Genomic DNA, 25663 nt, shown 5'->3' on the forward strand with positions numbered 1-25663 from the left:
CCATGCATCAAAAGTTTGGGGTCTTCATGGTTCTTGCTCTTTTAAATGAATGTAGTTAGCTAAATCAGTTAGAGTACAGAAAACAGCACCTACAGAGGGATTGTCAACAGCAGGGAGAGATGCTACCACCCTTGGGCCTGAAGCAGCAAGGGGTAATAGCAGATACTGGAACCCCCTGGGAACTTTAGCTGTGGGGCATCCCCTGGAGGAGCTGTGGCCTTGGTAGAGGAACACAGCCCCTGCCGACCTGCAGTGTGGCAGGAAACGAACCAGGGGAATAACACTCCAACTTCTCTCTCTTACATTCTCTGATTTCCTGCTACTCACAGACATTTCACCCTACCAGATGCCAGAGAGCAAGAGGGCCAGTTCATGCTGTTTATAGTGATCAGCAATCCGAACACAGAGCAGAGAAAGATGGATCTGGAGGGACGACTGGAGACTATCCAGTGCATTCATCCATGGAAGTGCTTAGAAGATACTTTAAAAACAACCAAGAGGCTATCAATAGGGAAGTATCTAAATAAACTGTGATATGTTTACACTAGGGAACACCATGCAGCAGTTGCAAAAATAGAATAGATCAATAAATATTGACATGGATGGATCACTGAGACATATCGTTGAATGGTGAAGCAAATTGCAGAAAGATGCCTGGAGGAGGATAGCAAGTTTATCACACACACACACACACACACACACACACACGTCTATGAAATACCCCGAGCCTATTGTCTAATGTGTGTTGTGTGTATATGTATGTATATTCACATAAAGTCTGGAATGCTAATAGTGGTTTGCACTGGGGGGAGGGTGGGAGGAGGTTCAAATTGAGGGAGACAGTCAAAGGGGACTTCGGTAGTGGTAGACACTGTTTGTTGCCTAATAGTAGCCATCTCCCATCCCCCACCTCCCAACTCTTCGGTGCTAACAATTCAGGTTATGTTCAGGTATCAAAGGGCAGCATTTGCTTAGGGAAAGTAGGTCCGGGCATCGAATCATGATCTAAACCAAGTATAGTCATGTCACTCCTCTTGCCTGTGATTGGCCTACAGGTAGGCATGTGACTTAGTCCGCTGGTGACTTATAGGAAGTATTTGTTTGCTCTAATACCAGAGACTGTAGTGGACAGAGTTCTGCCTCTCCCCTTCCTGTCTGTCTTGGGGTGATATTGTTTGAAAATGTGATGCTTGGAGCTGTGACAACCATCTTATGACCATGAGAGAAAGGCCAGGAGAACTGTGGAGACATCAGTCCAGCATCCTGACATCATCTTGCTGTTCCAAGGCAGATTACTATTTTACTTCAAACTTCTGGTTACTTGAGATATTAAAATGTCTTTATTGCTTACACCTGTGTTAGGGCATTCTGTTACAATTCAATACATCCTAACTAATTCAGTAGCTTCATCTGAAATAGTTTCAGGATTTTCTCAGGAGAATTTATTCCTTTGCTACTTGTGTACTTAAACCTTCTTTTATAAAGCTACCTCAGACCTTTTCACTTCATCTCCAGAAGTGGCCTGGTTCACCTCCTGCTGCAGGCTAACCTAAGGCTCTCTCTACCATTCAGGATCCTTGTTTCCCTCTGCCTCAGCACTACGTGCTGAGCTGCTTTGATTGATGACTCAGGTGGACAAGGCTTTGGGAATATATCTCCCCATCCCTCCTGGGGCTGCTGTATTTCCTCCCCACCTCAGGCTGGGGGATCCACTATCTGGGGCTGTCCTTCTCCAGGCATTCTCTGCAGGGCAGCTGCCCTTGAGTACCAAAGAGGTCTGGGGAGACTGGAGAGATGCAGAGTTGGACAGGCCAGGAGGTCCAGGCCTAAAGCAAACAGCACCAGCATCTGGGTGGGATTCCTGTGTCCTGCCCCTAGGCATGGCTTCTGAATATTGTAAAGAAGCTCCTTCTAGGTTCACCCAAGGGAGTCATGCAGCTCCTGAGATTTGTGAGGATGCTTTTAAATCATTAGTACTCATTGCTTCTACTGGAGGTCCTGTACACTGGATTTTATCTCCACAGCAAGAAGGGCTTGTGAAAATCTTAAAGAGGAGGCTCAGTGGGTGGGGCAGGTTTGCTTTCCGGAAGGCCACCCTGGAGGCCAAAGACTGTTGGGAGGCCCAAGACTGTTGGGAGGCCCTTATGACAGGCTGAAGGAGAGAAGCTGAGGTTTTAGTTGGGGCCCAGGATGGAGTACAGGGGAGGGGAACTGGTGTGAGTTCCCCCCTTCCCTTCACCATGGACCATGCTCTACAAATGGTGACAAGGAAAGTTTTCCGCATTCTTCAAAGCAAGGCCAGAGAGATCTTTGGGATGCTGTTTCCAAGGGTATTTCAGGGAGGTCTCTATGATAAGGGTTTCCTTTGTGGCATTGCGCCATTAGTCCCATGTGAATCATTCCATTGCAGCAGGGCCGGGCGGGAAGGTTGGCCGGGATGGGAGGCCGGACTTCCTTTGTTCCTTTGCCCCTCTGAGCTCCTCCGCCCCTCTCCACCTGCCCTCTTCCTGTTTGCTCTACCTCTCCAAACCTACAGAGGGCTTCACTCAGGTTTGCGGGGGCGGGGAGGCTAGACCTGTGGTTAAAGACTTGGAAAGGAGGAGGGAGAGGATAAGGAAAAGCAAACTTCTGCCTCAGATGCCGGCTGCTTTCTTATGCATGCTTCCCTCTTTCTCACTGTTTTCTGGAAAGGCTGAAAATAAACACTTTTGTAATACAGACTTGTAATTCACACTTCCCTGACAAGTTACTCAAACTGCAGCCACAGCTGCTTAAAGAGAGGGGGTTTGACGCAAGCCTTGTTAAGGAGGCGCTTTCTAACTTAGAAGTTTCCAACCTTTCAACGCAGTTCATCTGGCTCCTTCTAAGCTAGTCAGGGGACCCAGGAGGGAATCTGGGAATCCGGGGCCAGAGCTCATCACCAGCGTCTTCACCACGCATTCAGACTTTTGAAATTGCTGAGTCCTCGGGGCTGTTACTCAATTCACTTTTGCAAGTCCTGGAGTCATCGACAGCCTCACCTGGAAGAGATCGTAGAAATCTGTTAACCCACGAACTTCATCCTACAAACCAGAGAAGTGACTTCCCTGCTTAAAACGACCAGATTGGTTAGCGGAGCAGCTGGGAACAAAACCCCGAACTCTGGACTCCCAGTCCAAGTGCTTCCCAGTAAGCCATACTTTATTCATTTCTTGGGTTTTATTCCTTCCATTTAAGTTTTTATTATGGAAAATTTCAAACATACACAAAGTAGAGAGCAAGTAGACTAGCGCCCCCACCCAGCTGTGGTTTGGCTTTGGCAGCTTCAGTTATCCACGGTCAACTGCAGTGGGAAGCGGACGCTCCTCCCAATGAATCATCAGAAGGTCAATAGTAGCAGCCTAAGCTACCTCACCTGCCTCACTATGCCTATTTTATTAATTAAACTTTATCATAGGTATGTATGACTAGGGCTCAGTACTATCCACGGTTTTTGGCATCCACTGGGGGATGTGAAACATCTTCCCTGTGGATAAGGGGGGATGACTATACATGAATACCCACATACCCACTGCTCAGTTTCAATAATTGTCCTTGTTCTGATGTTCTTGCTTTATCTATCCCCCACCTTCTTCCTTTGCAACCAGACTTCACACCACTTTATTAATACAGCAATATGTATCTTTAACAGAAAGCTTTAAAAAGTAATGTAAACACAGAACTGTTATCACACTCACAAAACTAACAATATTTCTTGGTGTCATAATACCTAACTCGTCCATAATTTTCTCCAGTTGTGTCAAAAATATCCTTTTTGCAATTTATATCAGGATCCAAACAAATCCACATGTTGCATTTGTTGATTTTTTAAAAAGGGCTTTGAAACTGTAACAGTCCTTCTTCTCATACATCCCCTGTACCTTGTGTTTATTGAAAAAGCTGGGTCATCTGTCCTTTAGAATTTCCCACATTCTAAATTTGGCTGGTTGTGTCCTGCTGGTACCCTTTAACGTATTACTTTATCCCACGTCCTGTAAATTGGTACTTAGATGTAGAGCAGTGGTTCTCAATGAGGGGGGAGATCCCCAACTCCGTTCACCTCAAGGACGTTTGGCAATAGGTGGAAAATGTTTTGGTTGTCACAGCAGGGTGGTGCTATTATCATCTAGAGGGGAGAGGCCAGGGATGTTGCTAAACATCCTATACACACGAGAAAGAAGCATGTGTTCCAAGATGTGCGTTTTGAGAAACCCAGGTGAGAGACTTGATGAGATTTAAGTTCTTTTTTGTTGTTTTTTTGGCAAGGATATTTCATAGGTGGTACTGTGTATTTCCTTTTGGATCACAGGAGGAAGATACCATGTCTCATGCTAAGGTGATGTTAAGTTGATCAGTGGGTTCAGGAGGCATCAGCCTGACACAAAGTTAGCCAAACGGAGACATTTGGTGAGTGAACAAGCACTATGGATAGATGAAAACCGGGAATATCTCTGGTAAACAGGGACATGTGTCATCCTATTCATTGACTTTTCAAGAGCTTTATTCATCTCCAATTGCTTGGCTTTCACTCCCCACTTCCCACAATTTTTACAAAAGTTACATAGGCACATAAATTCAAGAGTCACATAATTCTCGTTGCTACAGCTATTCCCTCGTCCCTCCCAACTTTTCCTTCCCAAGAGGCAACTACTTTTAATATTTATCTTTGCATATCCTAATAATGGGCTTAAATTGTTACTTCTTGAGCAATTTAAGTTTTTGGCATTTTCTAGTGACTTCTCTCTAAAGAATACGATAATTTCTCTATTTTCTTTTTTTTTATTAAATTTTTTTCTTAATGTTTATTTATTATTGAGACACAGAGGGAGACAGAGCATGAGCAGGGGAGGGGCTGAGAGAGAGAGAGAGAGAGAGACACAAAATCTGAAGCAGGTTCCATGCTCTGACATGGCGCACAGAGCCCGAAGCAGGGCTCGAACTCACGAACCACAAGGTCATGACCTGAGCCGAAGTCGGACGCTTAACTGACTGAGCCACCCAGGTGCCCCTAATTTCTCTATTTTATGATAATGCTTCCTAGTGGCCTGTTCAAGCACCCTTTCTAACCCTTCATGTTTGCAGAACAAATTCTAATTTTAGTTGTCTGCCTATGTGTGAAGGTGGGATGTTAAAACGCCAACCAGAAGCTCTGATGTCACAGGTGGGGCTTGTTACGAGCTTCACTATAGGTTATCTGGCTATGCTGTTTTTTAGGGAACGCCTAGTGTCAGAATGTTTGTCTTTCTTGAGCCTGCCCAGAAAAGAGTTTTCCAGTCTTCCGCCTGGAAGAGATAAGCCTGGTTGCCAGTGTTCCAGGAGCCAAGTGGGGCTAGAGCAGGGAAAGTCTCAGCCTTTAGTATGTAGACTTTCCTGTTTGTTTGTTTTTAAAATTCCCTTGCCATCTTTTGTGCCTGCTGTCCTCTAGTCCCCAGACTGTCTGTTAACTTCCTCCAGAGAATAAACCTAAGTCTAATGACAGGGTTATGGAGAACCAGTTACCTAGCTGCATAGACTTGGGGAGGGAACCTAAGGATCAGATTGTTTTATTAAGATATCATTGTCATGAAATAAATAGCACTTATTTACAGTGTACAATTTTATAAGTATGTATACACCCATGAAATCATCATAGCCAAGATAATGGACATGTTAACTACCCCTACTCTTTCCTCTTCATCCCCAGACAACTACTGATTTGCTGTTACTATAGATCACTTTGCATTTTCTATTCAAATTTTGTATAAATTCAATCCAACATGTGCTCTGTTTGTGTTGGTGGGGGGAGAGATTCTGACTTTTTTCACTCAGTATAATTATTTTGAGATTCATCCATGTTGTTGAGTGTGTCAATAGCTCATTTCTTTTTATTGCTAAGTATCTCACTGTATTGATAGGCCACAATTTGTTTATTCATTCACTTGTTGATGAGCATTTGGATTGTGTCCAGTTTGGGTTTATTACAAATAAGGCTGCTATGCATGTTCATATGCAAGTTGTTGGTGTGGACATAGTTTTTCATTTTTCTTGGGTGGGCCACATGGTAGGTATATATATAATTTTTAATGAAACTGCTATGCTATTTTCCAAAGTGGCTGCACCATTTTACATTCCCAACAGCAATGAATGAGAACATTCTAATTGTTCAACATCCTTGCTCACACATGATTTGGTCAGTCATTTAAATTTCAGACATTCTAGGGGTGCCTGGGTGGCTCAGTCAGTTGAGCGTCTGACTTCAGCTCAGGTCATGATCTCACGGCTTGTGAGTTCAAGCCCCACATTGGGCCCCATGCTGAAAGCTCAGAGCCTGGAGCCTGCTTTGGATTCTGTGTCTCCCTCTCTCTCTGCCCCTCCCCCACTCACACTGTCTCTTTCTCTCTCTCTCTCTCTCTCTCTCAAAAATAAACATTAAAAAATTAAAAAAAAATAAATTTTAGATGTTCTAGTAAGTGTGTAGTGGTATGTTATTGTGGTTTAATTTGCATTTTTTAATGGCTAAAGATGTTGAGTATCTTTGAATGTGCTCATTTGCCATCTGTATATCCTCTTTGGCGAATTGTCTATTCAAGTCTCTTGCCCATCTAAAATATTTGATTACCTTGTTTTCTTACTGAGTTTTAAGATTTCTTCACATATTTTAGATACAAATCCTTTTTGAAATGTGTGATTTGCATATATTTACTCCCAGTCTATTTAACAATGTCTTTCAAAGAGCAAATGTTCTTAATTTTGATGAAGTCCAATTTATCAATTTTTTTCTTTTATTATTTTGCTTTTGGTGTTATACCTAAGAAAGCTTTGCTTAACCCAAGGTAACAAAGACTTCTCCTGTTTTCTTCTAAAAGTTTTATATTTTGGGGTTTTATTTAGATTTAGGTCTGTGATACATTAAAATTTTTTTTAATGCTTATTTATTTTTGAGAGAGAGAGAGAGAGAGAGAGACAGAGTGTGAGCAGGGGCAGGAGGAGGGGCAGAGAGAGAGGGAGACACAGAACTTGGAGCAGGCTCCAGACTCTATGCTGTCAGCACAGAGCCTGCCTTAGGGCTGGAACTCACAAATTGTGAGATCATGACCTGAGCTGGAGTCGGACGCTTAACCGACTGAGCCACCCAGGTGCCCTGTGATACATTTTTAGTTAATTTTTTCTATATGGTATGAGGAGTGGGTCCAAGTTCTGTTTTTTGTAGGTGGATATCTAACTGTTCGAGGCTCATTTGTGAAAAAGACTTTCTTTGATTTCCCCATCAAATTGCCTTTGTACTTTTGCAAGTTTTTGTTTGTTTTTTGTATACTCTTTTCTATTTTATTGGTCTGCTTGTTTATCTTGAATTTAATACCGCACAGTCTTGATTATTATAACTGTATACTAAGTTTTGAAGTTAGATAGTGTAAGTCCTCCACATTTCAAAGTAGAATTGGCTGTTCTAGGTCTTTTTGCATTTCCAAATGAATTATAGAATCGGCTTGTTAATTTAAAAAATATTTATATTGTTAACCTAAAGGTTAACAATATAATATGAAATGGAAAGGTGTAATGTATACATATATATGTATAACATAATGCATAATGTAAAAATCCTGCTGAAATTTTGACAGGATTTTATTGTATCTATAGATCGTGGAAAAATGTACATCTTAGCAATACTGATTATTCCAATGCAAGAAAACAGTATATCTCTATTTAAGTATTCTTTCAATTTTCCCCATGATGTTTTTTAGTTTTCATTGCACATATTTTGTCTTATTTATCCCTAAGAATTTCATATTTTTAGATGGCATTGTAGATTGGTATTATATTTTAAATTCTATTTCTCTGTTTTTAAAATTTATTTATTTATTTTGTGAGAGAGAAAGAGTGAGAGCAAGTCGGGGAGGGGCAGAGAGAGAGAGGGAGAGAGAGAATACTAAGCAGGATTCTGCGCTGAGAGCGCACAGCCCAATGCGGGGCTCTGTCTCAAAAACTGTGAGGTCATGACCAGAGCTGAAATCAAGAGTCGGATATTAACTGACTGAACCACCCAAGTGCCCCGTCAAACTCATTAATTATTAATTCTAGTAGGTTTTCTTGTAGATTGCATAGGATTTTCTGCATAGACAACCTATGTCATCTGTAGAGATAGTTTTACTTCTTTCTTTCCAGTATGGATACCTTTGTTTCTTTTTCTTGCCTATTGCACTGGCTAGAACCTCCAGTTCAATGTTGAATATAAGTGGTGAAAGCAATCATCCTTTCCTTGTTCTGATGTTAGCGGGAAGGTAATCAGTCTTTCACCACTATCAACTATGTTGGTTTTTCATAGTTTTTTTTTTTTTTTTTTTTTTTTTTTTTTCAGGTTGCAGAAGTTCCCACCTATTCCTACTTTGAAATGAAATGGAAGTTACATTTTGTTAAATGCTTTCTTGTGTGTGTGCCTATTGAGATGGCTACATGGTTTTTCTTTTGTAATGTATTACTATCATGAATTAAATGGATTGATTTACAAATGTTAAATCAATCTTGCAATCCTGGGATGAAGCCTACTTGCTCATAATATATTACTCTTTTTATATATTGTTGGAATCAATTTGCTAAAATTTCATTTTAAGAAATTTGCATTCGTGTTCATAAGGAATGCTGGTGCATAGTTTTCTTTCCTTACAATGCCTTTGGCTGGCTTCATGTGTTTCCTTTCCTCCTCGTCAATTTGCTGGAAGAGTGTGTAGAATTAGTGATGTTTTTTATATTTTTGGTATTATGATTTCCTTCTGTTTACTTTGGGTTTAATTTGCTCTTCTTTTTCTGTTTTTTTTAAGTTGGAAGGAAGCTGAGGTTGTTGATTTGAGACTTCTTTTTATTTTCTCTAATTAAGTGTTTGGTGCTATAGATTTCCCTCTAAGTTCTGCTTCAGTTGTATCGCACAAATTCTGATGTATTGTATTTTCATTTCCCTTCAGTCCAAAATGCTTTTTCTCTTTTGATTTCTTCTTTGACACATGGTAAAGAAGCATATTATTTAGTTTTCAAATATTTGGGATTTTTAAGCTATGTTTTCCTTATAGATTTCTATTTTAATTTCATTTTGGTCTCAGGACATACTTTGACTTAAGTCCTTTTAGAGTTGTTTTATGGCCCAGAATATGGACTGTTTTGGTATATGACCTGTATGCATTAAAGAAGAATGCATGTTCTGCCAATCTTGGGTGGAAATAGAAACTATCTCAAAACAGTAAGCTGGGATAGTCATAGAGCACATCCTCTTTATTTCCTGTCTCTCAGTGATGGCTTTACTTTGTTGCCTAATAGCCAACATCTTGAGAACAATTGTTTCATCTATCCTGTCTGTTTTATGAATTGTGTCAGGTGTGAGGGTAAATCTGGTCTTTGCTTTTCCATTTTAGCCTAAGTGGACGTCTCTGTGGGCTGCTTTTAATCTGGCTTTCAACCAATATTAGGCCTACCTTAACCTTCACTTTGGAAGTAACTGGTTCTTACAGTTTCTAAACCTTTGGGGGAGTTCTAAGATGTCACTGTGCCATTTTCTGGCTGGCTCTGGAATCTCATAAATATCCTAGGAGATCTATTAAAGCAGAAAGCTGGGGCTTTCATAATCATGGCTGAGCTGGTCATTTTCTCATGAGGTTGCATTACCTGGAACAGAGTCTCAAACTCATACACCAACAAGGGCCCTGAAAGGAAGGGAAATGAAGGAAACAAATGTCATGCAAGACAAGGGGAGGTTGAGACACTGGCATAACCCACCTTGTTTAGAGGTCTCTGCTCTGGTCTCTTGTAGCCATACAAGAAAGAAGGCCTAGCATCTTCAGCTCTTCCTCTAATTCAGAGAAGCTGGAAATTCAGAATTTTATGCAAAACTTCCTCTTTTGAAGATCTTGACAACTAATACAAATTTTTAAAAATGTTGTGAGCCAACTAAGGGCTAGATCTGCCTTGTCAGGCTGCTTGTTTGGTACCTTTGGATTTTCATGTTTGCTCTTCCTTTGCAGATTCCTGCTTCGTTATGCAGGCAACTTTCCCTGCATCATCATGTGCCTCTGCTCCCCAAACATTGGCTCACACGTGATTCTGGTTTGCCATGCCATCTACTCTAACCCCATTCCACATGACCTTGACTTACTATCGAAATCTTCCCATTTCAGATTTCAGAAGGGAAAATTGTCCAGCTTTGGGCTTATTAACTGTGGTTGGAGGGGGTCGATTAGGATCATATTTACTGACCTCTGGGACTGAGGGTAAGATAGGTTTCTATGGATAGTGAGAAAATGATTGACTTTCTGTGGAAACTAACTGAATCATACAATGGGAGAGCTGGAAATGACCTTAGAAAAGCTTGGTCAAACTCCATCATATTGCATATGAAGACACTGAAGCTTAGAGAAATGAAGTGACTTCTCCAAGTTCAAGGACTTTATTAGTCACCAGTGAAACTGAGTCTGGGATTTAATCACCTAGCCAACTTTTCTTTCTTCTGTGTTTCATGAGAGCAGGAAATATATCAGTATTCTTAGTGTAATGCATGATGCATAGTGGGTATTCAGTGAATATTTGTTATATAAAAAGATGTACTGAGTTGTTTTCTATAATGTTAGCATACTTAATTTATAAATTAGGATTAGATTTAGCTACGTATAACAGAAGTGTAGGATATCAACAATGTCTCCATGCCCTGATTTCCATTTCGTCATCCTTAGTGCATAGCTTCCATCTTTAAATTTGTCTTACGGGGTTGCCTGGGTGCCTCAGTGGGTTGAGTGTCCAACTTTGGCCCAGGTCATTATCTCGTGGTTCATGAGTTTGAGCCCCACATCAGGCTCATTGGTGTCAACCTGTCAGTGCAGAGTCTGCTTTGGATCCTCTGTTCCCCTCTCTCTGCCCCTCCCCGCTTGTGCTTCCTCCCCCAAAATAAATAAATCTTAAAAAAATAATAATAAATTTGTCTTATGATTGGAGCTCTAGCTATGTACTTGAAATCTGGATGAAAGAATGTAGAATGGGTCCATGGCAACAAAGTTTCCTGGGAGTGCCACATAACATCTGCTTAAATCTCATAGTTTGAAATAGAGACATGTGATCACACTAGGTTGCAAGGGAGGCTAGGAAAAGGAAGTTGGATAGATTGTCTTCTTGACTAAATCTGGGTTTTGTTAAAGAAATGGGAGGAATGGGTATTTGGTTGAGAACTAGAAGTGTCTGCCAGAATTGGAAGGAGTTCATAACTGATTGAAATGTGTTTCCTGTAGTTCTGATATGCACAGTAACCAGGACACAAGTATGATGGCCTTTAAAGATACTTACCCAAGGAAGGGTGCCTGGGTGGCTCAGTCGGTTAAGCATCTGACTTCAGCTCAGGTCATGATCTCATGGTTCGTGAGTTCGAGCTGACATCAGGCTCTGTGCATACAGCTCAGAGCCTGGAGCCTGCTTCAGTTTCTGTGTCTCCCTCTCTCTCTGTCCTCCCCTGCTTGTTCTCTGTCTCTGTCTCTCTCTCTCAAAAATAAAAAAAAAAAAAATTAAATTAACAAATTAATTTAACAAATTAAAAAAAAAAAAGATATTTACCCAAGGAGATGCAAACAGACAAAATACTGGTTTGGTTGAGATAATATTCTGGTTTTACTGTTTTAGAAAACATTGGTTCAGTTATAGTTCATATTAGTTTAATTGCATTTTATTGACTTTCATAGAAATATTTTTGAGTGACTCCACAGTTTAGAAAAAAAAAATGTTTGGTTTCAGTTCATTTCAGTACTGGGTTTCACAAATTAGTGTGATCCCTTCCAATTTTTGGTTCGTAGTTTGGGTCACCTCCAGTTCCTGGCTATGATGTATCCACACTAGGAATTTTGCAATTATGGTGTAGAATAGCAGACATAGGCCAATGAACTTATTTCTACTTAGGCAGGAATCTATTAATCCTGCTTTTCTTATGTAGGAACTAGTAATCCTAATGGTTTTGAATGATTCTAAATTTATTCTAATTTCTAAATTCTAAATTTAATTCTAAATTCTGTGATTTGGCATGGCTAAAGGCCCCATTTGTGGTAGATGTACCAAAATGAACACATTAGCCTGTTTTATCCTTGGTCTGTAATATAAATGCACCCAATTTGAAACTTTTCTTTTCTTACTCACAAGTTCTACATTTCATGGTTTGAATTTTTTTTTCTTTACCATGTTAGTTCTAGAATACTATTCTGGATTTTACTTTGTGCAGGGTCTCAGAAAATACTCTTAAAATTAGAGATTGTAAGTTCCATTTTTAAAATGGAGTATTAAGGAAATATGGTAAATTGCAGAAACAGAACATGTGTTGGGAGTGTTAGAAATCCTGCTAACGGAAATACAGCTGATCAGGGCCTTGATCAGCTCAACATTGTCACATAGTTTAGTATTTTAATGAGAAAGAGATCTGACTTCATATGAAATAGCCCTACTTTTACATGTCAGCTCACTAATTTAAAAAATTAAAGTCAATGAATGGGCCACTGCTGTGCCAGCCAAACAAGATCTATCTATCTATCTATCTATCTATCTATCTATCTATATCTATATAGATCTAGAGCATTCTTGAGCAAATGGTTTTTAGGGTCTGATTTAAAAATTTTTTTTTATAACGTTTATTTATTTTTGAGACAGAGAGAGACAGAGCATGAACGGGGGAGGGGCAGAGAGAGAGGGAGACACAGAATCAGAAGCAGGCTCCAGGCTCTGAGCAGTCAGCACAGAGCCCGACGCGGGGCTCGAACTCACGGACCGCGAGATCGTGACCTGAGCTGAAGTCGGACGCTTAACCAACTGAGCCACCCAGGCGACCCGGGTCTGATTTAAATGTTCTGCATTTTTCCATGTCCTTATTCTCTTCTATGCGTCACTTGATGATTCCGTCTTTATTCTTTTGAATAAAAATGTTGATAAAATATTTGCAAGTGTCTTCCTACTTTCATTGGTATCATACCATTGCCTGAGATTCAAAATATATTCCCTAAGATACAAACTATATTATAGTCTTCTCATTGTCTAGGAAAGAATAATTCAGTGACAAGATGATGTTAATGAGGCCAGGAATCCAGTTTTCTGGCTATGACTATATGCTTCTCAGAGCAATTGGCCATTCCTATAAAATTAATCTGGTAAATTTGCACATATGACCGTTGGTTGTAAAGTGCTTGGAAAAAGCAAGAGGATCCAAATGGTGCATTACAATCCATCCCGCAAAACCAATCAAGTAGCAGATCTGTGTGTTTTGTGTTACTTATTTATTTTCCAAAATGCATTCAGTGAAGGCCAACTGTGTGCTAGACCTGTGGTAGGGTGGCAAGTGGAAGGTAGAGTGGGTGCATGCATTCTCTAGGTTTTACTTTTTTTTTTTTAAGGGAATTGAGAATTAAATGGAAGGAGGCCTTTGTCCTCTGGTCATATTCTGTGAGGGGTGGAAGCCTGAAGCCACAGCAGACACAGTTTCTTCATCAGAGAAAGCAGGTCTGAGAGAACAAAGCCAACATGCTGACAGGTGCATTATTTCTCACCTGGACACTGAACAGCTCCTTGACTTGTTTCCCTGCTTCTACCCTTGCTCTCTGAATACAGGAACTGGGGTGACCTTTAAAATAAAAGTTAAATGCCACTCCTTTGCCCAAAACCCTGCTTTGGGTCCCCATCTCATACCGAGTAAAAAAAAAACAAGTAAATAAGGCTCCCACGTGACCCGGCCCTTTTGCTTCTCTGCCCTCATCTCCCACAAATATCCACTTCATTCACTCTAATCCAACTCTTCCTTGAAAACGACTGGTAAGGCCTTTGCACTAGCTGTTCTCTGTCCCCAGGAAACCCTTTCTGAAAGACTAATGCTCTCCACTCCTCCAAACCATGCTCAAATCTTACCTTCTCATTGAAGTTTTACTTTGTTAGTCAAATATGATGCCTAACTTGACCCTGAGTTCTGAATCTTATCCATACAGATATCATCAGGGTCTTGACAAGATTCTGTCTTTCATTAAGATATATCCTAGGGGCGCCTGGGTGGCGCAGTCGGTTGAGCGTCCGACTTCAGCCAGGTCACGATCTCGCGGTCCATGAGTTCGAGCCCCGCGTCAGGCTCTGGGCTGATGGCTCGGAGCCTGGAGCCTGTTTCCGATTCTGTGTCTCCCTCTCTCTCTGCCCCTCCCCCGTTCATGCTCTGTCTCTCTCTGTCCCAAAAAAAAAAAAAAAAAAAAAAAAGATATATCCTAAATGCCTCTATGGCATGACCTTGCTGTAGCAGTTTGATCAGTCTAGTAAAAAAGATAATAAGGCTAATTGGGACTTAGGATGAGCTGGATAAAATTCAAGACTCCTTCCTTCTGTGAGCATTAGCCAGGATAATTCTCTCTCTCTCTCTCTCTCTCTTTAAGTAATCTCTATACCCAACATGGGGCTTGAACTCATAATCCTGAGATCAAGAGTCGCACATTCACTCCACTGACTGAGCCAGCCAGGCACCCCAACCAGGACAATTCTTAATTTGACTCAAACTCATTGGCCATATTACCCCAAACCCTATAAATCTATGAGATAAAAATAAAAATAATAATAGTAATAGTCATTACGATATAATAGCAATAATGGTAATTGTTATAATAATAAAATAGTATATTTTTAATGTGCCAGGTACTGTTATAAATCCCTTTTATATAGTCACTCATTTTATCCTCACAATAACTTTTGATGTTGATGTTTTAATATTCCATTTATTAGTGAGGAAATTGAGGCACAGAGATAGTAAGTAAACAACCCAAATTCCCACAGCTAATGAGTCACAGAGAAAAAAAAACACAATTTCAAGTCAGGCGTTAGGATTCTGAGTCTATGGTGTTTGGGTTTTTAGATAATAAGGGACCCACTGGTTTGAGCCAAACATAGAATTTATTCCCTCCAGTCCCTGGGTAGGCCTTGCTTCAGGCCCAGCTCTACTCAAGTACTCAAGCTATCAGGATTTGGTGCTTTTCTTTCTTGCTTTGGCTCATTCTTAGGCAGCCTCTTTCCACAAGGTGACCCCAGAACCACTAGGCCCACATCATTATCAGCTTCAAGTTCATAAAAGATAGAAAATGTAGGTCCAATGGTTCCAACATAAGTCTCAGGACTGAGTCTCAGTAATGAATTCCTAACGCAACAGTTCACTGTAGTACCAGGATAGAATATGTTGATTGGCCAGATCTTGACATTGTGACAGTCAATTCACTAGTGGTGGATTTATGAAAACCACGTGGGCCAAGAGTGGTAAGGATGTTGTTAAGGCAGGGGGATGGGTAACGGGCAAGGAAATATATTGAGTGGCCACTGTAGATAGGTAGGTACTGGGCTTTGTTTGTTTATTATTTATTTGTTTTTTGTTTTATTTTTTTGTTTTTGTTTTTTCACACATGAGGAACATAGAGGAACGTGAGGAACACGTGAGGTTCATAGAGGCAATTATTTGCCCAAGACCTTAGACCTAGAGAGTGTAGGTCACAACTTGGAAGTCCAAAGTTTGTGCCATGCTGCCATAAAAAGATAAACTAGAAGTGATCAGAAGGGCAGGTGGCAGGTTGGTACTTGGGGTCAGAAGCCTGGCTCTCTGTCTAGTCACACCATCACTTCTTCTTGCCTTTGAGTTCAGCCCCCTATGGCTCTAATTCCATGGACACTAGAACTGCTCTTGTAGAAGAAAGGACTTGGGGTGTGACTGGGATGTGTGGGGGAATGGAGCTTCCTTGAAATGGCAAACTCAGTGACCTGGAAGAGCCTTGCTTCTGCAGGCTAATCTGACTAAATTTAGGCTGTTAATCAGTCTCTGGCAATTATTTTTCACTCCAGAAATTCCCCAGTTTTATTTACATTGATAACTTAGCCTTTTCACAGACCACAGACCTTACTTTTGGATATTTAAAAACCCACCAGCCCCAAAGGCTTCTCAAAAAGCTACACTAGAAACTGAGGCATAGCCCAGGGCTGAGTGTCTACACCTTCAAAGACAAGGAGATGCTGGAGGCCAGAAGACTTCCTTCCTTCCCTCCTTCACCTCTTCCTTCCTTTCTTCCTGCCTTCCTGCCTTTCTGCCTTCCTACTTAAAAACCCTTCATTCTTAATTTGCTTGGCTTATAGTCATTAGCAGTTACTAAGCATCTATTAGAAGTCAAATATTTTATGAAAAGTTTAAAGGAAGAGAGGATGTTTTGGGAAAGATGGCTATAATTTACTTCCAAAGAGCTCAGCATAGACAGAGAATCTTGTTTGTGCTATTTGTTTTAAGTTCCAATTCCAAGGGTAGCAGTTCTTGCCAAGAACACGCAGTCCAGGGGAGGACTTAAGATGGTGGAGTAGGGGGACCCTGGACTTGCCTCCTCCCTCCAACACAGCTAGATCAACGTCAAATCATTTTGAACACCTAGGAAATCCATCTGAGGATTAAGAGAACAATCTGCATAATTTGAGAGACAACCTAGCAGGTACAAAGTGTGGAGAAGTGAATTGGGGGAGAGAAAAGCCAAGGTGCCACAGAGGGTAGGGAGCCCTTTTCAGGGAGAGGAGGAGAAAGGGGGAGAGAGAGCACTGTGTTGGGTTCACGCAAGAAAAGCACTTCCCCAAAACCACTGACTGGGGAATCAGGAGGAATGGACTATCTCAAGTTTTTGTAAACAGCAAGCTCAAATTCTGAGGTTTTGGAAGTTAGTGCCATTTGCCAGAGTCGATCAGGGCTAGCGGTGGTGCTCCTGGGGAGAAGAGGGGTGGAGGCCCAGACGGACAGTGGACAGTGTGGTGTGGGGATCCCCTGGGTCACGCTGAGAGAGATGTTCCCTTCCTGGAGTGCATTTGGAAGAGGGTATACTGCATCTCCAAGGACAAAAGACCCAGCTGGTGCCTTTGAGCAGCGGTTCAACAGCAAAGGACAAAGACATGTGCAGAGGGTGGATAACCTGGTTGCAGCTTCTCACAGTGCTTCACCATAAACTCCGGGCACTGGGCAGCCATATGACTGATTTTCTGGGACAGAATGGCAGCAGGCTCAGTGTTGCAAGCCTTTTTTGCATAGTGGGGAGTGGGTCGGTGCATTGCCCAGTTTTTCAAGATTTGGAGTTTTGAATCCCAGCTGCCCATCAGAGATAAAACACGGGAGAGCTGTGGTGCCTTGCTTGTCCAAAGCCTGGTCACAGACAGGTTGAGGGCAGGGATCTGACGGAAACCTGGGAGGTAGGAAGGGAGATTGTTCACTTGTCTGTGAAGGTTTCCTGACCAGCAGGTGGCCTGATCTTCCCACCCCAGGGAGGAGAGAGCTGGGTGAGGCCATCTTCCTGTGGCCCCCAAGAGAATGGTGGGACTTAATTGAACAACACAATGCCCCTAGTGGAGTCTGGAGCCACTAACACCAAACCTCACCCCCTGCACCCTACAGAAGCATCTTTACTTGGGCAGGTCTGACTGTGAGCCAATGCAGGGGGCCTCTCCCCCAGAGGACCAACACAGGTACCCTGCATACACCAAATCTACTGATCATAGAGTGCTCCAAAGCATCAGCTTCAGTTCTGGTGGAAATAGGACCAGGATTTAAATTTTTTTTTCTTTTTTCTTTTCTTTCTTTCTTTCTTTTTCTTTCTTTCTTTCTTTCTTTCTTTCTTTCTTTCTTTTGTGGAATCAGGTTTATAGTTTTTGTTCTTTTGTTTGTCTTGTTTTTTGTTTGTTTGTTCCTTTTCCTTTTCTCTTTTTGGGATCAGGATTTTTTTTTAATCATGCTTATTTTAACAAACAAATGAAAGCACACCTAGTTAAAGGTCCAAACCCTCCCCACTGTAAGCAAGGAGGAGCTCTGCAGAGGACTGATATGGAGGAAACAGCAGCCAAATCATAACAGCAGAGTGCACACAGTATACACCAGGAGCACTTCCTGAAACAACATCAGGACACTGTATGACTCCTTCTTAATATAGCATTACTCTTAGGAGCAGGAAACATAACAAGCTTTCATAACATGCAAAAGACAGAAACTTAGACAAAATGACAAGATGAATTTACCCCAAAAGAAAGATTGAGAAGAAACCACAACCAGAAATTTGCTCAAAACAGATATAAGCAATATATTTGAACAAGAATTTAGAGCAACAGTCATAATACTACTAGCTGGGAATGAAAAAAAGCATAGAAAACACCAGAGAAACCTTTGATGCAAAGATAAAAGACCTAAAAACTGGTCAGGCCAAAATAAAAAATGCTATAACTGAGATGCAAAACTGACTGATATAATCACAACGAGGATGGAAGAAGCAGAGGAACAAATAGGAGATATAGAAGATAAAATTATGGGGGCACCTGGGTGGCTCCGTTGGTTGAGCTTCCGACTTCAGCTCAGGTCATGATCTAATGGTTCATGGGTTCGAGCCCCGCGTTGGGCTCTGTACTGACAGCTCAGAGCCTGGAGCCTGCCTCAGATTCTGTGTCTCCCTCTCTCTCTGCCCCTCCCCTACTCACGCTCTGCCTCTCTGTCTCTCAAAAATGAATAAATGTTAAAAAAAACGAAGATAAAATTATGGAAACTAATGAAAAGAAGAGGGAAAGAAAACTATTAGATCACAAATATAGACTTAGGGAACTCAGTGGTTCTATAAAGTGCAATAATATCCATATCATTGGGGTCTCAGAAGAAGAAGACTGGGAAAAAGGGGCAGCAGGTTTATTTGAACAAATTATAGCTAAGAACTTTCCTAATCTAGGGAAGGAAACAGGCATTCATGTCCAAGAGGCACAGAGAATTCCCTTCAAAATCAATGAAACTTGCAAAATACAAAGAGAATTCTGAAAGCAGCATAGGGACAAAAGATCCTTAACCTATAAGGGTAGACACATAATGTTGGCAGCAGACCTGTCCACAGAGACTTGGTAGGTCAGAGGGAATGGCATGATATATTCAATGTGCTAAATGGGAAAAATACACAGCCAAGAATACCTTATCCAGCAAGGCTGTCATTCATAATAGAAGGAGAGATAAAGAGTTTCCAAGACAAAAACTAAAGGAGTTTGTGAACACTAAACAAACTCTGCAAGAATTATAAAAGGGGACCCTTTGAACAGGAAAGAGAGGCCAAAAGAAACAAAGACTGGAAAGGAACAGAGACAATCTACAGGGACAGAAACTTTACAGGTAATATAATGGCACTAAATTCATACCTATCAATAATTACTCTGAATGTAAATGGACTAAATGCTCCAATCAAAAGACATAGAGTATCATAATGGATTAAAAAAAAACAAGACTTATTAATATGCTGTTAACAAGAAACTCAGATCCAAAGACACCTCCAGATTGATTAAAGAACCATTTAACATGCTAATGTACATCAAAAGAAAGCTGGAATAGCCATACTTATATCAGACAAACAAGACTTTAAACCCAAGAGTGTAATAAGACATGAAGAAGGGCACTATATCACAATAAAAGATCCTATCCGACAAGAAGATCTAACAATTGTAAATATTTATGCCTCCAATTTGAAAGCACCCAAATATATAGATCAATTCATCACAAACATAAAGAAACTCATTGATAATAAAACCATAATAGTAGGGACTTCAATACCCAACTTACAGCAATGGACAGATCATCTAAACAGAAAATCAACAAGGAAACAATGGCTTTGAATGACACACTGGACCAGATGGACTTACCAGGTATATTCAGAGCACTTCACCCTTAAAAACAGAATACACATTCTTTCTGAGTGCACATAGAATATTATCCAGAAGAGATCACATATTGGGTCACAAATCAGGCCTCAACCAGCACAAAAAGACTGAGATCATACCATGCATATTTTCAGACCACAGCATATAAAACTTGAAGTCAACCACAAGAAAAAATTTGGAAAGCCCCCAAATACATGGAGGCTAAAGAACACCCTACTAATGAATGAATGGGTCAACCAGGAAACTAAAGAAGGAATGAAAAAAATACATAGAAGCCAATAAAATGAAAACACAACAGTCCAAAACCATTGGGATGCAGAAAACACAGTCATAAGAGAGAAGTACATAGCAATACAGGGCCTCCTCAATAAGCAAGAAAAGTCTCAAATACACAACCTAAACTTACACCTAAAGGAGCTAGAAAAAGAGCAGCAAATAAAGCCCCAAACCAGCAGAAGAAGGGAAATAATAAAGATTAGAGCAGAAATAAATGATACAGAAAACAAAAAAACCCAGTAGAACAGATCAATGGCACTAGGAGCTGTTTCTTTGAAAGAATGAACACAATTCATAAACCCCTAGCCAGACTTCTCAAAAAGAAAAGAAAAAGGACCTACATAAATAAAATCATGAATGAAAGAGGAGAGATCACAACCAACACTGTAGAAATACAAATAATAATAAGAGAATATTATGAGCAGTCATATGCCTACAATTTGGGCAATCTGGAAGAAGTGGATAAATTCCTAGAAACATATAAAGTATGAAAATTGAAATAGGAAGAAATAGAAAATTTGAACAGACCCATAACCAGCAAAGAAATTGAAACAGTAATCAAAGATCTCCCAACAAACAAAAGTCCAGGGCTGGATGCCTTGCCAGAGGAATTCTACCAAACACTTAAAGAAGAATTAATACCTATTCTTCTGGAACTGTTTCAAAAAATCGAAGTGGAAGGAAAACTTCCAAATTCATTCTATCAGGCCAGCATTACCTTGATTCCCAAGCCAGACAAAAACCCCCACTAAAAAGGAGAATTACAGACCAATATCCCTCACGATCATGGATGCAAAAATTCTCAAGATACTAGCAAATAGAATCCAAGAATACATTAAAAGAATTAATTATTCACCATGAACAAGTGGGACTTATCCCTGGGCTTCAGGCATGGTTCAATTATCTCCAAATCAATCAACGTGATATACCACATTAATAACAGAAAGGATAAAAAATATAGGATACTCTCAATAGATGCAGAAAAAACATTTGACAAAACACATCATCCTTTCTTGATAAAAAGCCCTCAAGAAAGCAGGGAAAGAAGGAACATACCTCAACATCATAAAAACCATATACAAAAGACCCACAGCTAATATCAGACATAACAGATAAAGGGTGAGTATCCAAAAGATACTATAGATCTTAAAAGAACTTATCAAACTCAGCACCCCCAAAGTAAATAATCCGGTTAAGAAATGGGCAGAAGACATGAACAGACATTTATCCAAAGAAGACATCCAGGTGGCTAACAGACACATGAAAAAATTCTCAACATCATTCATCAACAGGGAAATACAAAGCAAAACCACAATGAGATACCACCACATACCCGTCAGAATGGCTAAAATTAACAACTCAGGAAATGAGATGTTGGCAAAGATGTGGAGAAAGGGGAGCCCTCTTACACTGCTGGTGGGAATTTAAATTGGTGCAGCTACCTGGAAAACAGTATGGAGTTTCCTCAGAGAGTTAAAGATAGAACTACCCTACAACCCAGCAATTGCACTACTAGGTATTTATCCAAAGGATACAAAAATACTGATTTGAAGGGGGCATATGTACCCCAATGTTTATAGCAGCACTATCTACAATAGCCAAATTATGGAAAGAGCCCAAATGTCCATGGACTGATGAATGGATAAAGAAGAGGTGGTTTATATATACAATGGAGTATTACTCAGCAATCAAAAAGAATGAAATCTTGCCATTTGCAATGATGTTGGTGGAACTAAAATGTACTATGCTAAGTGAAATAAGTTAGTCAGAGAAAGACAAATACCATGTGTGGGATTTAAGAAATAAGACATGAACATAGTGGAAGGGAAGGAAAAATAAGATTAAAAAAGAAAGGGAGGTAAACCATAAGAGACTTTTAACTATAGAGAACAAACTAAGGGTTGCTGGAGGGGTTGTGGGGTGGGGAGATGAGCCAAATGAGTGATGGGTACTAAGGAGGCACTTGTGATGAGCACTGGGTGTTGTATGTAAGTGATGAAACACTAAATTCTACTCCTGAAACCAATACTACACTGTATATTAACTAACTTGAATTTAGATAAAATCTTAGAAGAAGAAAGAAAGAAAGAAAGAAAGAAAGAAAGAAAGAAAGAGAAAGAAAAAGAAAGAAAGACAAACACACAGTCCAGGACGCAGCCAGGTTCATAACAATCAGGAAGTTCAGGCGGCTACTAAAGCATTAATAGTGAATGTCAAAAAGGGGTTATATTGGTAAAAGTACTAGCTAGTAGCCTGCATAATAAAAGTGGGCCTCAGTTTGATGAATTGAGTATATTTGAGATGCGTGTATAGATGGGCTAAAATGTTTCAGAGCCATTTGCATAAACAGGGGAGAAGAATCGATTACAGCGTGCAGCCCGCATCCTTAGAGCAGGCAACAGGCACTTGATCCTTAAATGGTCTTATATCCAGCCGCTGTTTTAGGAAGATGTCTGGTTACCTAATGCCACCTGTGCAGGTAGCAGAATCTTGTTTCTGGAATGCTGTCTTGTCTTTCTCAGATGAATCTTTCATGTGAGGTGGTGGTCAAAGCACTTCAAAGGGTAGCAAGCTAACTTCACAGGGCTTATTGAACAGGGTTTATGAATGGCTTTGTGTTTACTTGTTATTAAGTTGTTTTTTAGTAAATGTGTGTATGTGTGGCAGAGTTCGGTTTGAGGTCTCCCATCAATGTAACGGGATGGGGAGGGTGTGGGGAAGCAGTGAATCCTCACCCACCTCTAACTTCTTCAGTGGCTACTGTTTCCACAAAAAAACAAGCAATGTTGTGTGTAACCAAATTGGCTTAGGTCAGTTTCCAATAATTCCCTCCCCTCAGAGAATTTGCATTTTAGCTGGAAAGATTAAGGACTGTACTAACAATTGGAAAAAAACCACAACCAACCACAACCAAGGATACCTTATACTGTACACACAGCACAGGCAGGAACAGGATGACTTCGGAAAGGTCAGGAAAAGGAGAGCAGTTTTTTTTTGTTTTTCTTTGTTTTTGCCAGCTTTCTTGAAGTATAATTTATATAACACCAGAGCGCCTGGGTGGCTCAGTCGGCTGAGCTTCGGACTTTGGCTCACGTTGAGATCTTGAGGTTTTTGAGTTTGAGCCCCGCATCAGGCTCCTCGCTGTCGGCTGCCCGCTTCAGATCCTGTGTCCCTCTCTCTTTCTGCCCCTCCCTGTGTTTGCACTCTCTCAAAACAATAAAACATTAAAAAAAGTATCATTTACATAACATAAAATTTGCCCATCCCAGGTGCACAATTTAATGAGTTTTGATACACGTATACATACCTGCATAGCTACCATCAAAATCAAGGTATAGAATGTGTCCGTCACTCCCTAAAGTTCCTTCTTTCCCATTTGTAGTCCATCCCTTTCCCTCACCTCTCAGCTCCTGACCACTGCTGTCGCAATAGTTCTGCCTGTTAAAAAGAATCCCTTATAATAGAGATGCAGTTTGTAGCCTTTTGAGACTGGCTTCTTTCACTGGCATAATGCATTTAGGATTCATCCATGTTGCAGTGTGTATCAGTAGTTCATTCCTTTTCATTGCTGAGTAGTGCTCCATGGTATGGACATACCACCATTTGTTTATCAGTTCACCAGATGGTGGGCATCTGGACTCGTTCCAGTTATGATTATCATGAGTGAAGCTGCTATCTATGCATATTCACATATATGTTTTTGTATGGACATATGCTTTCATTTCTCTTAGGGGTGGAATTGTTAGGCTGCATGGTGAGTGTATATTTAAGTTTATGAGAAATAGTCATACTGTTTTACATTTAAAAAAAATTTTTTTTTAATTTTTTTTTTTTTAACGTTTATTTATTTTTGAGACAGAGAGAGACAGAACATGAACGGGGGAGGGTCAGAGAGAGAGGGAGACGCAGAATCGGAAGCAGGCTCCAGGCTCTGAGCCATCAGCCCAGAGCCCGACGCGGGGCTCGAACTCACGGACTCACGGACGTGAGATCATGACCTGAGCTGAAGTCGGACGCTTAACCGACTGAGCCACCCAGGCGCCCCTACATTTAAAAAATTTTTTTAAAACGCTTTCATTTCTCTTAGGGGTGGAATTGTTAGGCCACATGGTGAGTGTATGTTTAAGTTTATGAGAAATAGTCATATTGTTTTACATTTTTAAAATTTTTTTAAAACTTATTCTTTTAATGGAAGTGTAGTTGGCCGACAATATTATATTAGTTTTAGGTGTGTAACAGTGATTTGACATTTATACACACATTGTGAAATGCTCACCATGATAAGTGTAGTTACCATCTGTCATCACACAACAGTTATTGCAATATTATTGACTATCTTCCCAATGCAGTCCTTTTCATCCCTGTGACTTAGTTTATAACTGGGAGAGTTTGTACAGCATATTATTTTTTAAAGTATCTGTACTCCCACCAGCAAAGTATGACAGTTTGTTATTCTACATCCTCACCAATATTTGGCTGTTTGATCTTAGTCATTTTAATGGGTGTGTGGTGATGTCTTCTTGTGGCTTTAATTTGAATCTCCCTAATGACTAATGATTATTAGCTTCTTTGCATGTATTTATTTTTCATTTGTGCTCTACTCCCCAGTGTCCGCCTTTAATTGGGAGATTCATATTTGTTGACACCCAGTTGACTGAAATATTTTTGAATTTGAATCCATCAACAATCCCTTATATAGTATTCAACTAATCTTGTGATTACTTATTATTTTGAATGACCTCAAACCTCTGTTTTTCAGACTGCTGTCCCTCATCCATCTCCCACCCTCTAACCCCCTTTATATACTATATACATGGTCTCCTCAGAAGCAGCCATGTTCTTCCATGGCCCTATGACTGTCTCAGAGGGGCACTTGATGGTTTGGGCCAATGATCTGTTTCCTGGGATTTTTAGACTAGAATGGAAATAGCCTAGTCTTTCTTCGGTGGTTGACGCTATAAGCTGTATAATTTGTGGCCTTTTTTTTTTTTTTTTTTTTTTTTTGCCTTGTGGGTTATAATGGACATCTATCATGTGTGGCTGCCCAAATCTTGTGAATATTTCCATATTTTGATGTGCCGTATTTTATGAATCTTGCCACCTCAAGGTAGGTTCCAAAAACCATGATCAAACAAACCAAATTGCACTTCCCAGCTTCCTCTGCAGAAAGGGCATACTTACAATGGTGGTGTAGATCATCCTGACCGGATAAACCTGTGTGGGACTTTAGGAATTATGTGAGTAAGTGGTTTGGCTAAGTGGGCTCCATCCTGATGGCACTGATGGATGGGGGAGCCAGAGTGGCTCTGGGGTTGGTAGCAGTTCCTATATCAGGTCAGGTCTTTTGCTGGGTTCTGGGAGTTGCTCTAGGAAGCTCAGTCTAAAGCCTGTTACTCCACACTCACAATGATTTTGTGAGCTCACCCTTACCTAGTACGTGGCACAGCTGGGCACTGACTCCACCTGAGTGGATGCTGTGACCAGTCAGAATAGAAGTGGCTGTGAGCAGCCAGTAAGAAGATGTGGGTGCCTGCCAGCTGAATGTCTGAGGGCAACTAGGCACTTTCAAACATCCATCCCTTTCTCCTGAAAGCATATAGATTTTGTTGCTTATAACAATGTGGAGAAAACTTGGAGAAAAACAGTCTTTAATGAGAGAGAAGCTTTAAGTCGGTTT

The 25663-nt window shown here is 40.6% G+C and overlaps 1 long non-coding RNA gene across 1 annotated transcript in view; it reads right to left on the reverse strand.

The window, feature by feature from the left end:
• Nucleotides 1-638: 638 nt before the first annotated feature.
• Nucleotides 639-25663, reverse strand: part of LOC125936278 (uncharacterized) — a 26618-nt gene continuing 1593 nt past the window's right edge. The window contains exons 2-3 of the long non-coding RNA XR_007461981.1: nucleotides 23294-23424; nucleotides 639-3020 (exon numbers count right to left, since the gene is read on the reverse strand). This is a non-coding gene — a long non-coding RNA (uncharacterized LOC125936278). The remainder of the gene's footprint in view (nucleotides 3021-23293; nucleotides 23425-25663) is intronic.

This window comes from Panthera uncia, assembly GCF_023721935.1.
Source record: "Panthera uncia isolate 11264 chromosome A3 unlocalized genomic scaffold, Puncia_PCG_1.0 HiC_scaffold_11, whole genome shotgun sequence".
NCBI classification, from domain to species: domain Eukaryota; kingdom Metazoa; phylum Chordata; class Mammalia; order Carnivora; family Felidae; genus Panthera; species Panthera uncia.